The sequence below is a fragment of the Canis lupus genome, chromosome 30 (assembly GCF_048164855.1).
Source record: "Canis lupus baileyi chromosome 30, mCanLup2.hap1, whole genome shotgun sequence".
Lineage (NCBI taxonomy): Eukaryota > Metazoa > Chordata > Mammalia > Carnivora > Canidae > Canis > Canis lupus.
The window spans coordinates 9,185,134-9,200,440 of record NC_132867.1 but is presented as its reverse complement, the minus strand read 5'-3'; the positions used below and the strand labels follow the sequence as shown (position 1 = coordinate 9,200,440).

Below are 15,307 nucleotides of genomic sequence, written 5' to 3'. Positions count from 1 at the left end.
ATCATTTGAGCTTCTGACTAATGGCTATAGATTAGAGATCCCAACAAATTCCTCCTTGATTTGGATTAATTTGTTAGAGTGGTTCACAAGTCAGAGAATCATTTTACTTCCTAGATTTCTGGAGGATTATGAAAGGATATAACTCAGGAATAGTCAGATTGAAGAGGTTCATAAAACAAGGTAGGAGCACTTCCATGCCCTCTCTGAGCATGCTCCCTCCCCAAATCTCTATGTGTTAATCAATTCAGAAGCTCTCCAGACCCCATTCTATTGGGTTATTATGGAGACTTACTCACCTAGGGATGGTGAGTTAAGTTGTTGGTCATTGATAATTGAACCAAACCTCTGGCCCTCCACCTCCTCTCTCTTACCTGAGGACTGGTGGGACTGAAATCTCCAACCCTCTTATCACCAATTTGGGTCCCCTTGGCAGCCAGCCCTATCTCTGGGTTACCTAGGGACTTTCTGAGTCACCTCATTAACTTAACAAAAGGTGCCTTTATTTCACTTAGGAAATTCCAAGGGTTTTTTGCAGCTTTTTTGCCAGGAAAAGGGATAAAAACCAAATATATATTTCCTTTTATAAATTATAGTATTACAAACGTGATGTGGAAATTGTAAGACATCATGTTCTAAATATATTCTGAATCAAATATTTATTTATATAAGGAGTTAAGCAAGATTATTTTTTTTCCTGATGAGCTGCCCTGATAATTTTTCTGAAGGAGGCACCTGCCAATATTGACCTAAGCCTTAATAACCTTTCTTGGCCTATAGGTTGAAATATAGAACTCAGAATGGCTGACTGCCAGGATTCCAGGCAAGATAGAAAGAACTCTGCATAATACAATGAGAAGAATTAGGACCTGGGGCATGAAGCAGGTAGGGGTTTAAGGAAGAGACAGAGCATTGGATGGGGAGCCAGATGACATAATGCTGATTGCTACACCAGAGATTCCTCCCCACTGTTTCCAAAATCTTCAATGTTCCTACAAAAGTTTTGAGGTAATTGAATTTCTTGTGGAGAGGCAGCTGTTTCAAAACTAGGTTGACACAGGGATATAGCTAGGCAGCATCAGGGACAAAACAGTGGGGAGGCTTCCTGCAGTTCTGGGGTTATTAGAAACTTAAGGAACAGTCAGTGAACTGAGTTCATTAGTCAGTTTGACAGTCCCTTCACCACCAAATCCCATACACATCCCAAACAGTTATGCATCCTTGTGGCTCCATCGTTAATAACAGAAAATTTACATGTTTTTCTAGTGGGCATTTATAACTGGATGTTGTACAGTTCTAACCTTTCTGATATCAGTTTCATGCTTTGTTCACTATTCTGTCTCTCTCCATTCTCCTCCTCTCTCTCTCAACAAGGGAAGGAATTCAGCAAACCAGTAGAGCAAAGTTTTCTAATGTATTTTCTTTAGGGAAGAAAGAAAAGAGGTTTACTTGTAGGGTAAACCTGTGGTATGGAAATAAACCTAGACTACCACCTGAAGCATGTTCTACCAATTTTTTTTGGGGGGAGGGGTGGGCAAAACACATTCCTATTAAAAATTCTGGGGACTGGGGGATCCCTGGTGGCTCAGAGGTTTGGCGCCTGCCTTTGGCCCAGGGCGCGATCCTGGAGTCCTGGGATCGAGTCCCGCATCAGGCTCCCTGCATGAAGCCTGCTTCTCCCTCTGCCTGTGTCTTTGCCTCTTTCTCTCACTCTCTCTCTGTGTGACTATCATAAATAAATAAATAAATGAATAAATAAATAAATAAATAAATCTTTAAAAAATAAATAAATAAAAATAAAATCAAATAATAAAATAAAATAAAATAAAATAAAATAAAATAAAAATTCTGGGGGCTGGGCAGCCCGGGTGGCTCAGCAGTTTAGTGCTGCTTGCAGCCCAGGGCCTGATCCTGGAGACCCCGGATCAAGTCCCACGTCGGGCTCCCTGCATGAAACCTGTTTCTCCCTCTGTCTGTGTCTCTGCCTCTCTCTCTCTCTCTCTCTCTCTCTCTCTCTGTGTGTGTCTCTCATGAATAAATAAATAGAATCTCAAAAAAAAATTCTGGGGACTATTTCTGGATGTCTAGACAACCACACATTTAGAAATATGAAGTTATTTCAGATTGTTTGCTTGATACTCTTCATGAAGATAGTAGTTCACAATGGAAAAAAATGTTAAATTTAATGGACACACATGTTTTTTGATAACCTGTACATCTATGCATTGCTCTATAGGAATAGGTGATAGGAGGGAAACAAGTCAAGAGCATACACATGTCTGAAAATATAAATACTTAATGTGACACTTGGGCAAAATAAAATGACATATCTAGTTAATTTTTACCTGTGATTTGCTATCATGACCTATACATGAATTTAATGAACAATAATATGGAGCACAGCATATCTCATATAATTTTGTTTACCTATACAGCTTATCTAGAGATTGTAAGGGGAAACAAAGTATTCTTAAATTCTTTAATAAAAGTTTCAAAAGTACTTAATATTGGTTTATTTTAAATGTAACATCATGCTGTAAGAAAAAATTTTATTTTATGACATTATAAAAGCAGCAGGAGCATAGACTATGCATAAATTCCAGTAACGTTTATGTTGATTATCTCAGTGAAATCCAATATCACAATCACATCATCAAATAATGAGATTCAAGAAAGCATTATTGTTCAAACAGGTAGCTCAGTGGGATCAAAATAAATGTAAAAGAGTGCAGCCATTGTTTCCCAATAATAGCAAGAATGTAACAAATAACCTTTGCAGAGGGACAAAATGACATTCTTTATAAATGCTTTTAATTTGTAATAACAAAAAAAATCCTATTAACTCTAAAATGATAGATTACACTTTGAAAGTCTCAGCAGTAGCTTGAACCAACTTAAAGCAGAGCATTATCATTTATTAGCTTACACATTGGAGGAGCTTGGTGGGCAGTCTGAGACTATTGCAACAGTTCTAAGCACCACAACTTTTTTTTTTTTTTTAATAAGAAGATGCCAATTTAATGCTCTATCACCAAAAAGTAAGTATATATTTCTATTAATATACTGTAATAGCTACCATCAGTGGGGGAAACAAAATCTAATTTTATATGATGTTATTGGAAGAAAAAAATGAAATAAAAATTCGAAGTAACAGTGCATAACCTCTTATTAATGACTTTTAGGTATACTGTATGATAGAACTCTGGCCACATAATACTTACTAAATTTTATAATTTTTTTTAACTTTTCCATATTTTTTTCCTAACAACAACCACAATACAGATTTTTTTTTAAAGATTTTATTTATTTATTCATGAGAGACAGAGAGAGAGAGAGAGAGGCAGAGACACAGGCAGAGGGAGAAGCAGACTCCATGCAGGGAGCCTGAGGTGGGACTACATCCCAGGTCTCCAGGATCAGGCCCTGGGCTGAAGGTGGCTAAACCATTGAGCCACCCGGGCTGCCCCACAATGCAGTATTTAAGAGGTAATATAATAGCCCCCCTAGTTTAAAAAATATGGAGACATTGTCAGTGTATTGTGTAATGGACATACTAGCTTTCATTAATTGTATTTTTGACAATTATAGTCTTACACTTGTTACTGATTTCTTTATATGTTCAATGCCCTTAAATGCATCATTCATCTTATTATATGTGGGAAGCCTAATTATGGCATTACAAGAGATTTTTTAAAATCTATTGAACAAACAAAACAATGGAAGGTGAATAATGTCTAAAATTTTCAAATTAGAGTTGATTTAATTTATGTTATAATACATGCATACCTATATCCATATATATAGCTGAATCTTCATAAAACATCAGTACATATTCAATCCTTAAGGGTTTGTCAGTCATGAATTTTTAATATAAAATAGTCTCTTAAATTACTTTATTCTCTTAAATTTTTATATAATTAACATCACTAATCTAGAAACAGTACAGAAGTTAAGAATGGAAACAGGAGGAAATTTCTGAAGGAAAATTAAAACAAAGAGAAAAGAATAAAGCAAAAGAAAGGGAAGGGAAGGTTATTTCAGACAAGACAATGAAAATAGGTAAGAGAGAGATGAAAGGACAGCAGTTTCCTGTTTAATGATTGGGCATAAACATCATGTCCACCCATAAAATCATCTGATTCATTCTAGAATCACAAGATTTTTGTCTATTAATAGGTGGGGAGAGCTTGTTCAGTAACTAAATTTCTTTGTAAAACAGTCAAATATAAAATTGTCTTATATTGAACTATAGACTATGGTGGCTCATTTTATTGCAGTCTGCATCCTACAAACTTTTACTATTTCAAAATGCAGAGGAAAGACAGGCAGATGGCAAGAAGAACTGAAACTGTCCAAATTATTGAATGAAATTACATATTGGGAGATAAAAAAAAGTCATGTATTTTTAGATTTGCTTTATAAAGGAGTCGATTTTAATGTTAAGCATAGAGTAAAATTAATTTCCAGGCAGAAAGAGAATAATTTTATTGATAGAAAAGGAGAAGATGCTCAAAGTATTACCTTACTGAGTGTTGTATGCATGAGTTATCCCAAGTCAGTATTTGAACTGAACTGAAAAGGCCAAAAATATGACAGAGGAAAGATAAATTTGGAAGTTATGTGAAAACAAGCAAGTCTCAAAAAAAAAAAATAAGATCTAAAAATAAATGGCTGCAAAGAATGTGATACTACAAAATATTTCGGGGAAAACGGAGGAATAAAAAGAATTGAAAATGTGATGGCTGGGCGCCTGGGGGGTCAGTCAGTTAAGTGTGTCTGCCTTCGGCTCAGGTCATAATCTCAGGGTTCTTGTAATCAAGCCTTGGGTGGGGCTCCCCACTCAGTGGGGTGTCTGCTTCCCCCTCTGTTCCCCCTCCTGCTCATGTGCACTCTCTCTCTCTCCCTCTCTCAAAAATAAATAAAATCTTCAAAAAAAGAAAAAGAGGGTAGAATACTCGGGGGTAAAGATACAAAATTAGGAGGTGAACCTTCCTGAATTTTGAGGGATAGGTGACAAACTGAAAAACTAGGACATGGATCTCTCTTTCTCTTTTTTTTTAAAGATTTTATTTATTTATTCACGAGAGAGAGAGAGAGAGAGAGAGAGAGAGAGAGAGACTTGCAGAGGGAGAAGCAGGCTCCATGCGGGCCCGATGCTGGACCCGATCCGGGGTCTCCAGGATCAGGCCCTGGGCGGAAGGTGGTGCTAAACCGCTGAGCCACCTGGGCTACCCGTTATTTCTACTTAATAACAAATGCTCCAGTTTGGCTTCAGTTGAAGAACAATAATGGGTAAATGAATAGTTACCCTTTGAAACTATGAACAGTCAATTTTTTGTTTATTCAATTTCAGTGTGCATTAATTTCAACATAAAAAAAATTCCCAGAAAAATATTTTTGATTGAAAATTTTAAAAAGCCCTGACACATATTAGATGTTGCAGATACAGTATTTCTTACCTAATCATGTAGCAGTTCATAAAGCATGTGTCTAAATATGAAAAAGAAATATTTTTTTAAAAGACAAGTTCATAACTAGTGTATACATAGAAAACCACCGGCTTCATTTGATACTTGCTGTTATAGCAAGATTTTCACTGCTGTTTCCAGTGGCAATGGTCCTTGGTTGCCCAACCATAGGTTCACAATATGTTTGTCTTCCTCTCTCTAAACGTCTTGACACTCTTGCCAGTGTGACATAATTTCTTTTGGGTCTTCTAATCCATTGTGCTGCCAGCATGATAGAGAAGAAGCAATGCCAATGCAACATACAAAGGGCTTTTTCAATGCTGATTTTATGGAAAGAAGGTAATAGTTTATTTATTTTTTTAATAGAAAGTTATCTAGGAATGTCAAAAGGTAGCAATGATGTAACTTTTAGTTACATCTTAGTTCTCTATCTCTTCTTCATTGCTAGCACTAGTTCTCTATGTGATTGTTCTCACATTTTCTGTCCACTAAGTAAAATTTAGTTCTGTAATACTAAATGCTTTAAAAAATCAAAATATTCTAAAAAATTAAAATTCTAGAGAATGAGACTTACATCAGTTTTTATAATTTTCTGTTTACCCAAACATAAGTATAATTCAATGATGAACTGATAAAGTTGATAGGGACTTGGAAACCCTCTGGATCAAATTACATATTTTTTTGAAATAATGTTTTAGAAATTACTGAGAGCACTTTTTCCTACTCTGTCCATTTGCTCTTTGTGTATGTATGTTTGTGCGTTCAGAATGTTCTACTTTGTTTTAAATATAAAATGAGGGACCCCTGGGTGGCTCAACGGTTTAGCGCCTGCCTTTGGCCCAGGGTGTGATCCTGGGGTCCTGGGATGGAGTCCCATATCGGGCTCCCTGTGTGGAGCCTGCTTCTCCCTCTGCCTGTGTCTCTGCCTCTCTCTCTCTCTCTCTCTCTCTCTCTCTCTGTGTCTCTCATGAATAAAAAAATGAATCTTTTAAAATAAATAAATAAATAATGAAAATCTCTGAACACATGCCACTTAGGAATTAGATTTAATGATATCAAATTATTTCAGAGGAATGCATGTATACAGATATATATCAGCTACCACTTTTTGACTTTTTGGAAACAGATTTGAACATCTTTACGAAGAAAGATGCTATATTGAGTCATCTTTCTTCTACTTCATCCTTTTTTCTTTTTTTTGTGGTTTGTCCATTTACTTTTTTATCTATAAAATATCTATTTTTATTATTATTTCACTACTAAATTATTATTTCTTGAAGTTATGTATTTGTATGATCTTTGTTTATACTTTAATTTATCCATCAATTTGTTTATGCCTTTAGCTTACCAGCAACCATTTCATGAATAACTACTGTGTACTAGACTTTGTGCTTTATGATGAGTGCATTCAATTTTAGTGATAAGATTAAGTCTACTAAATTTTTAATAGACTTTACTTTTAGGGCTGTTTTGATTTCATAGCAGAATCAAATGGAAAGTCTAGAAACTCATATATAGATAGCACTTGCCTCCACACATGCTTAGCATTTCCCATTATCAACATTCCCCACTAGACTGGCACATTTGTACAATTTTACATTTGTAACCTACACTGACTCATCGTTATCACCCACAGTCCAGAGTTCACTCTTGATGTTGAACATTCTATAGGTTTGGACAAATTTATAATGATATACATTCACTAGAAGATATTTTAAGATAACTTCTTGAGATGTTATTTATTCTCCATCCCCTGTGTCCTTTCACTGACACCAACACTACACCAATGCTTCTGAGAGTAGCCACAGAATTCAGTAAGCACTGCTTTCAAGAGGAGACAGACATTGTTAAGGACAAAGTGTCAAATAGCCGTTTGAAAATCATAGCAGAGTCAAGAGCCTTGATAGTCAAAGTACTTTGGATTTGCAAAAGCCAGGGTCTGTGAGACAAGTCCCAAAGCATTGTGTGGATGGTAAACAGCCCCAAACCTGAAGGTCAAGTTTAACTCAAGAATTATTATTATTTTTTAATTTTTTAAATTTTTATTTATTTATGATAGTCACACAGAGAGAGAGAGAGAGGCAGAGACACAGGCAGAGGGAGAAGCAGGCTCCATGCACCGGGAGCCCTACGTGGGATTCGATTCCGGGTCTCCAGGATCGCGCCCTGGGCCAAAGGCAGGTGCTAAACCGCTGCGCCACCCAGGGTTCCCTAACTCAAGAATTATTGAGCAAGAAAAAATGAAGAAATTTGTAAGACACGTTACCTGACTGGATTATTTGAAAATTTCACAAGTGGAAAGCTTTGAAGAATTGAAATGACTGTCAGCTTCATTGGCTTCATTTTCAGTACCAAAGCACATGTCAGGACCCTTTGACGTTTAATCACTATCACATAGAAGATTGAGAGATAATGGCAGAAGGAAAATCCTTCTAAATGGTTACTCAACCAATATGGAAATTTAATCAATAAATAACTAAATATTTTGCAAATTGTCAAGATTATGGTCTGTGCCATTATTAGAAAGGAATTTGAGCAATTAGATTATTAAAAAGCAATAAACTTACTTTATAAGTAAGTTTTTAAGAAGAGTTAGCATACAAAGTTAACAGTTCCTAACCACAAAATGGGAATCATTTTTTGAAAGGAAATACATCTAAAAAATAGGAGCCAGGGATCCCTGGGTGGCGCAGCAGTTTAGCGCCTGCCTTTGGCCCAGGGCGCGATCCTGGAGACCCGGATTGAATCCCACGTCGGGCTCCCAGTGCATGGAGCCTGCTTCTCCCTCTGCCTGTGTCTCTGCCTCTCTCTCTCTCTCTCTCTCTCTCTCTCTGTGTGACTATCATAAATAAATAAAAAAAAATAAAAGCCAGCTTTAAAAAAAAAAAAAATAGGAGCCAGAGAATTTGGATCCAATTACTTTTTTTTCCCCTCCACATAGTCTCATAGTGATGGTTATTATCACTTTATATCCACTTAATGTTTGACTCTCTTTTCAAGATCACTTTAACCATATTACTTTTTACCTTCTGATCTCTCACTCCTGGAATTTAGCATTAAGTAGGAGGATTCTAATTATAATTTACTTGGACAATCTGGCTTATCTTGATTTTGGTTTCTACCCTATCAGTTCTGGTTGGGTGATTGGTTGTGGGATGGGAAGAAACAAGTGGTTGTGTTTATTTTATAAATATGGAGATTAGAATGAATTTTATCAGGGGATGGACAATTCTCAAGAGGATCTCAGTTGAATGAGGAAGCTAAGTTCATTATAACTTTATAATAACATTCCCTCATGAAACTGAATTCTAAAAAATACATAATAGGACATACACTCAAAAATCTTATAAACATTTTATATCATATATAATAGAAACACGTTTTCTTTCTTTCTCAGTATGGAGAAACCTTTTTGAGACCTAATTCCCAAAACAAACCTTATGAACTCAGTTTCTCTTGACAAGTGAGAAATGTTTTTCTCAGTTTATTTACAAGTTACATTAACAGTGGGATTTAGCTTTTTACACAACTGACTTGATTATTTTAACATTCAATTATCCTAAATCATCAGATAATTCAGACAAACGAAGATTTGGTCCATCTAGTTATTTTGATCACAAAGGATAGAAACATTAATCTGAGTTTACAGTGCAACTCTGAGGTTCCATAAACTAACATAAATATTAAGATTTTTATGTAGTAGGTAAAACATACAAGGTGTAACATATAATAAAGAGCTAAGTATAGGAATATATATATTCTAACATTTACCGTGAAGCTACTTTAAGTACTATTTTAAAATAACAAATATATAGACATATTTGAAATGATGTGCTATTTAGAGTACATTTCAGCTTTTGTGTGGCTAAATGTTTTAACAATAAAGGAAGCTGATAAAGTTTTCAAAATTACATGCTTTATTAACACATGAGTAAACTTTTTAGAAATGATAATAAGGATAAATCCAACTTGATTATTTTATGTGTACTTTTTAAAAAATCTACAACTACAAATGTTTCAGATATACTGTCTTCCAATTTTTGTGATGATCTCATTTTAGTTTGCATCCTGTATCATATAAAAAGTTACATATTTATATAAGGGATGATTCTGAAATAATATTAAAAGAGCAGGTGGTTGGGACTAGGGAGTCTCATTTGTGAATTTTTGTCCAATATCTGCAAGATTATCTTGCAAAATCTTCAAGAAAGAGGCAATTACCTATATATCTCCCCAGTAAAGACAGAGCATTCAGTAGAATGAATGATAGTAACCAGGGAGGTAAATGGGTTGTCAAACTCTGTCACCTTATCACTAAGGATTTCCTACATAAAAATGACAGGGAGGATATGTGATAACCTTAGACTTAAATGATAGTAGAGCAAAATATAGAAAAGGATAATCACCTCTATACAGTGAATCTGATTCATTCCTCAGTGTGGGAAGGTGAGCTGTCTTACAAGAGTCCGAGGTATTGTTACAGACCCAGAATAGTAAGGATGGCACATTTGTATTTGTATTGGTGGAGGGTGATAATTATTGTTCTAGGAGAATACTAATGCCTCTCCTCTCCAAAAGGCAGCTCAGAGTGGGAAGCCGACTGGCAACTATCCATCTGCTATGAATCAAAGAATGCCAGTTCTCAGTTCCACAGGACCAGTGGTTTTGCCTTAACTTCTATCAGATGATTAACTCCTCCAGATGAATGCATGGCAAATACAGGAAAATAAACAGACAAATATCGTACTATAGGATTGATTAAAATGATGCCCACTAAAGGATAACAAATAATCTATTGTTACATTTTTTCAGCTTAGCCATGGATTAATGTATATAAAGCCTGCTCAAAAGGCAATGAACACAAAATAAACACCTGTGAATAGAGGAAAGTATCAGTACATGTCCCAAATATGGGGTCATATTTGTGACAAGAGGGGTGATGTGTGGAAGGTATATATCTGGCTGTCCCACCTAAATTATTTGAGTATATAGAGCTTTATTTTGTTTTTAGAAAATCATAAATCTTTATTAAGCTTTAAAACTCCAAATGTGAGGATATTCTTACAGAAAATCTTCGCTCTATTGGTTTACCCAAGTGTCAACAGTAAAATTGTGAAGATCAGGTCTCTGTATACAGATAAGAAGTGTTCATCTTTTCCTAAGTCCAAGAATTTACTCACTTTCAGGTCTTCCTCCTGATATACTGACACAGAACATGAATTCTGAAAATAAGGTTAAACATAAATAATGGGTAAATATAAAAAGTTCTAATAATAAATTACTATACTAAAATATTATTTATTTTATGCTAGCCATTTAAAAAACCATGTTAGGTAGTTCCTTCTAGTTTAATTTTAAAATAAGCATCTATTCAGATAAAATGTATCAGGAAAGAAACAAACTTATATAAACTTTATAACTCAGCTCTTCACAACTTCCCACTGTGAAATATAATGTGTCAGAAAAATACAATAATGTATAGTACCCTAAACTAAGTTACTATCTTAGAAGTCCATTGTAGTTAATAACAATCTGTCCTTTAGCCTTGATGAAGAGCAAGAGCTATGGCTGCAAGGTTACTAAGGGGGCCAATGGAATCTTATTCGCAATTGACTTCTGCAATAGTCTTTACTGATAGAAAAGGGGGAAACTACTTTTTAAGATGGCTAAGAGCATTTTGACTCACAATGCCCTCCAGTTTTACTTTTAAATATTCATTTTACCACTATAATTATCATAAATGCAACATGCCTTTTAGCAGCAGAAAAAGATAGAGCACAAAGCATCCAGTGTTTCAAAGTTAGGAAAAGGAATTGGCTAGGTCAGGAAGAGCCATAGAAGTGATGCATTCTGTGGTTGACACATTTCAGCCATGATTTTTCAATACAGAATTGATTAAAGACAACCAAAATATTAATTTTCTCACCTTACACACACACACACACACACACACAGGCACACACATATATGAGTGTGTGTGTGTGTATATACATATATATATGAGTATATATATATATATATTATTGTAGAAACATATATATAATATAAAATATACCTTTTAAACTATTTAAATATAGTAAGTTATATTTTTAATAAGTAAGGTATATTTTTAATACACCTTTTAAATTATTATATATTTGTGATTATATATATAAATTATTGTGGAAACATATATTTAATATAAAATATACCTTTTAAACTATTTTTAAGTTTGGTGGCATTAAGTACATTCACATTTTTATATAAACATCACCACCATCCATCTCTACTTTTTTATCTTCCCAAACTGAAACTCTATCAATGAAATAATAACTCCCATTCTCCCCTCTTCCCTAGCCCCTGGCCACTTCCATTGTACCTTGTGTCTCTATAATTAAATATAAGTGTAGTAACATAACATAATGTCCTTAAGGTTCATCTATATGGTAGCATATATCAGAAATTTTTCTTCCCAAGTCCAAATAATATTCTACTCTATGTATATACCACATTTTACATGCATATTCATCCAGGGATAGACACTTGGATTGCTTCCACCTTTGAGCTATTGTGAGTAAAGCTCCTATGAACACGGCTATACAAATACCTTTGATTCTCTGCTTTTAGTTTATATACAGAAATGAAATTGTTGGGTCATGTGGTAATTCTATGTTTAATTTTTTAGGAACCATTAACCATTTTCGACAGCAGCTGCATCATTTTCCATCCTACCTGTAATATACAGGACTCTTATTTCTCCACAACTCCATCAAAACTTGTTTCCTGGGTTTTGTTTGTTTGCTTTATTTTGTTTTGTTTTTGAGGATAGCCATCCTAATGAGTATGAAGTGATATAATATTGTGGTTTGATTTACATTTTTCCAGTGATAAGTTAGGTTGAGCATCTCATGTGCTCATTGGCCATTTATTTATGTATCTTTTTGGAGATATACCTATGCAATTCCTTTGTTTCCTTTGTCTCCTTTTTAATCAGGTTATTTATTTTTGTTATTGAGTTGTGTTATTTATTTTATTTACTATTTATTTTAGCTGTTGTCGTGGAAGTGACAATATGCATTCTAGTAATATAATGCCCTTATGGAATCCATTAATATTATTGATACATGATTTTATTTTATTGTTTTTTAAAGATTTTTATTTATTTATTCATTCATGAGAGACACAGGGAGAGAGAGAGAGAGGCAGAGACACAGGCAGAGGGAGAAGCAGGCTCCATGCAGGGAGCCCGATGTGGGACTGGATCCCAGGTCTCCAGGATCAGGCCCTGGGCTGAAGGTGGCGCTAAGCCGCTGAGCCACCCGGGCTGCCCGATACATGATTTTAAAATAATTACAGATTAGTATTATTAAAATTAAAATTACAATGGTAATAGAACCTGCTAGATTTGTAGAAGCAGAAGATGAAAATGAATGAGAAGGGGAGGAGGGGAAGGAAAAAGAGAAGATGAGCCAAATAAAAACATCTGTATAATCTATAAAATAACCAAGAAAAAATAAAATGATAGAATGAAAACCAAACATAAGTTATTTTAGTAAATGCAAATAATTCAAAATTTCTGCAGTGTCCTGATTGGCAGGAAGAAACCATTTATATCCAACCATTGTGTGTTTTCATGGTTTTCAGTTTAAAAATAATATAAGTATACTGTCATTTGAGAAATAGGTTGATCACATAGGATAAGAGTAGATGTAATATAATCTAGGTGGCTTCCCTTGGTTTACAGTTGCTAAGTGTGAGCAAGGACCCGCAGTTTTCATACACCTGTAAATCTCAATTGTTACCATACCCCTTGATACTTAAATTATGATTCTAGAAGAATTTATACTAAACATGTAAGTGCTTCTCTTTAAGGGATTGCTTATAAATATTGTCTTGTCCTATTTCCTGAAAGAAATTCAGACAATAAGTACATGTTATCTTCCCATAGGAAGAAACAGAATCTATGGCTAGTTGTTTTTCAAAAATATCTATGCCTATGGTTTTCCAGAATTCCTGAAAGCCCATTTTTCCACATCTTACTATTTATTGAACAAGAAAGTCAAAACAAAACAGAAAAATATGCTGTCAAAGATACATCTAAATCAAAGAGGCACAGAAAGATTTTAAAAGTCAAAAGTAAAGCAAATGGATACAGGCATAAAGTAAAAGATGAAATGGTAATATTAGTGGAATCTAAAAAAATTTGTTACAGGATACAAAAATATTTTTTATATAGTGAAATAATCATAGTTTGTAAATAGAATTTGCTATAAAGGCTTAGTATAGAATAAAATTATCAGGCTAATGGAAAAATAATTTTAAGGAATGAAGGAAGGAGAAATAATACAATAAATATAATATAATAATACAATATAATATAATATAAATAATTATAGGGCAAACTAAATTTTATAATATAAAAACTAACAGTGAATCAACATTCAGGAATCAATGTAATATTCAAAAACACTCAAAATGTACACAGTAAAGAGAAACTTGCCAATTACTTTACCAACTAGATAAATTTTCTAACCAGAATTCAACAAATTGAGAAAATAAAAATGTTTAAACAAAATAAATGAGTATTTTGAAAAATATAGCAAGATATTTTTAACTAAGAAATAGTAATCTAAAGTAAATATGGAGAAATAGCTGAAAATAAATTGAAGACATGAAGGCACTTGTTCTGTATAGTAAATATATGATAAAATTTATCTAAAGGTGAGCTATGAGCTTCTATAAGAGAAAGATGGGTGTGGGTGATATATATGATGTTGATTAGGGTGTGCACTTGTGATGAGCATTGGGTGTTGTATGGAATAATTTAATCATTATATTGTACATTTGAAATTAATATAACATGGCATGTTCACTACACTTGAGTTGAAATTAAAAATATAAATAAAAGGATGGGGGAAGGCAAAAAAGGGTGAAGGGGAATGGGAGTTACAGGCTTCAAGTTATGGAATAAATAAGTCATGAGGATGAAAGGTACAGCCTAAGGAATAAAATCAGTGGTATTGTAATAGTCTTATAAATTGACAGATGGTAGCTACTTTTGTGGTGAGCACAGAATAATATATAGACTTGTCAAATCACCATATTGCACACCTAAAATGAACTTTTTAAAAAAGGATGAGTTTCACAAACAAAAATCTCCAAAAATGGACATTAGATATAGCTCATATATGTGAAAAGCTTTAGAACGAAACTCCTCATGATGAACATCAATTTAATAAATGGTGCCAGAGAACATTTTTGACTACTTGGATAAAAATAAACAAAATCTACAAAAATATCATGTGCAAAAAGAAATACAAATTATTTTTTAAAAGGAAGGATGGATTTCATGAAGGAAGAAAGAATAAAAGGAAGAAAAACTCCATGTGATTATATGATTAATCTTGGTTTTGAGAAGAGATTTTCTAAGTGTACAGCTATATGGGTATTGTTTTTGCATTGTTAAGCATATATTTCGCCCCAAATCTATATGTCTTTTGTGTAATTAAAGAAAAATGGTATATATTTATTTATAAATACATGAATATCCAACTCCATAGAAGAAAGTGGTTTCAGTTGATTTTACAAAGTCATGTATAAGCCCAAATCCCCAAGATATAAGCTGTGTACTCTAGAATCTATTTCTCCTGCCACCTGAAGATTTTGACTGACTCTGTGCTCACAAAGGGACAGTAGGGACTTTCAGTTCCACATATAAATGGCTTAAAAGTCAGCATTCCTTCTTAACAAGTAAAAAGCTGAACAGACTGAAAAATAAACAACTCTTTTTGGATCTATAAGAAGGGTGAGGATGCAAGAAAATCTGCTGCCTTTAAGGCTGAAGAGACAGACAGGTGAATATA

The 15,307-nt window shown here is 34.0% G+C and overlaps 2 long non-coding RNA genes across 11 annotated transcripts in view; one reads left to right on the top strand and one right to left on the bottom strand.

Annotated features, from left to right (window-relative positions):
- LOC140621451 (uncharacterized) overlaps positions 1 to 792 on the bottom strand; it is a 113,948-nt gene extending 113,156 nt beyond the window's left edge. For both annotated transcript variants that reach the window (XR_012021153.1, XR_012021152.1), the window contains exon 1: positions 372 to 792. This is a non-coding gene — a long non-coding RNA (uncharacterized lncRNA). The remainder of the gene's footprint in view (positions 1 to 371) is intronic.
- A 39-nt stretch (positions 793 to 831) lies between these two features.
- Positions 832 to 15,307, top strand: part of LOC140621450 (uncharacterized) — a 72,534-nt gene continuing 58,058 nt past the window's right edge. For 3 of the 9 annotated variants that reach the window (XR_012021150.1, XR_012021146.1, XR_012021147.1), the window contains exon 1: positions 834 to 1,005. This is a non-coding gene — a long non-coding RNA (uncharacterized lncRNA). Of the gene's footprint in view, positions 1,006 to 15,307 lie in introns of all 9 variants that reach the window. The other 6 variants (XR_012021148.1, XR_012021144.1, XR_012021151.1 and 3 more) reach the window with 4 other exon arrangements.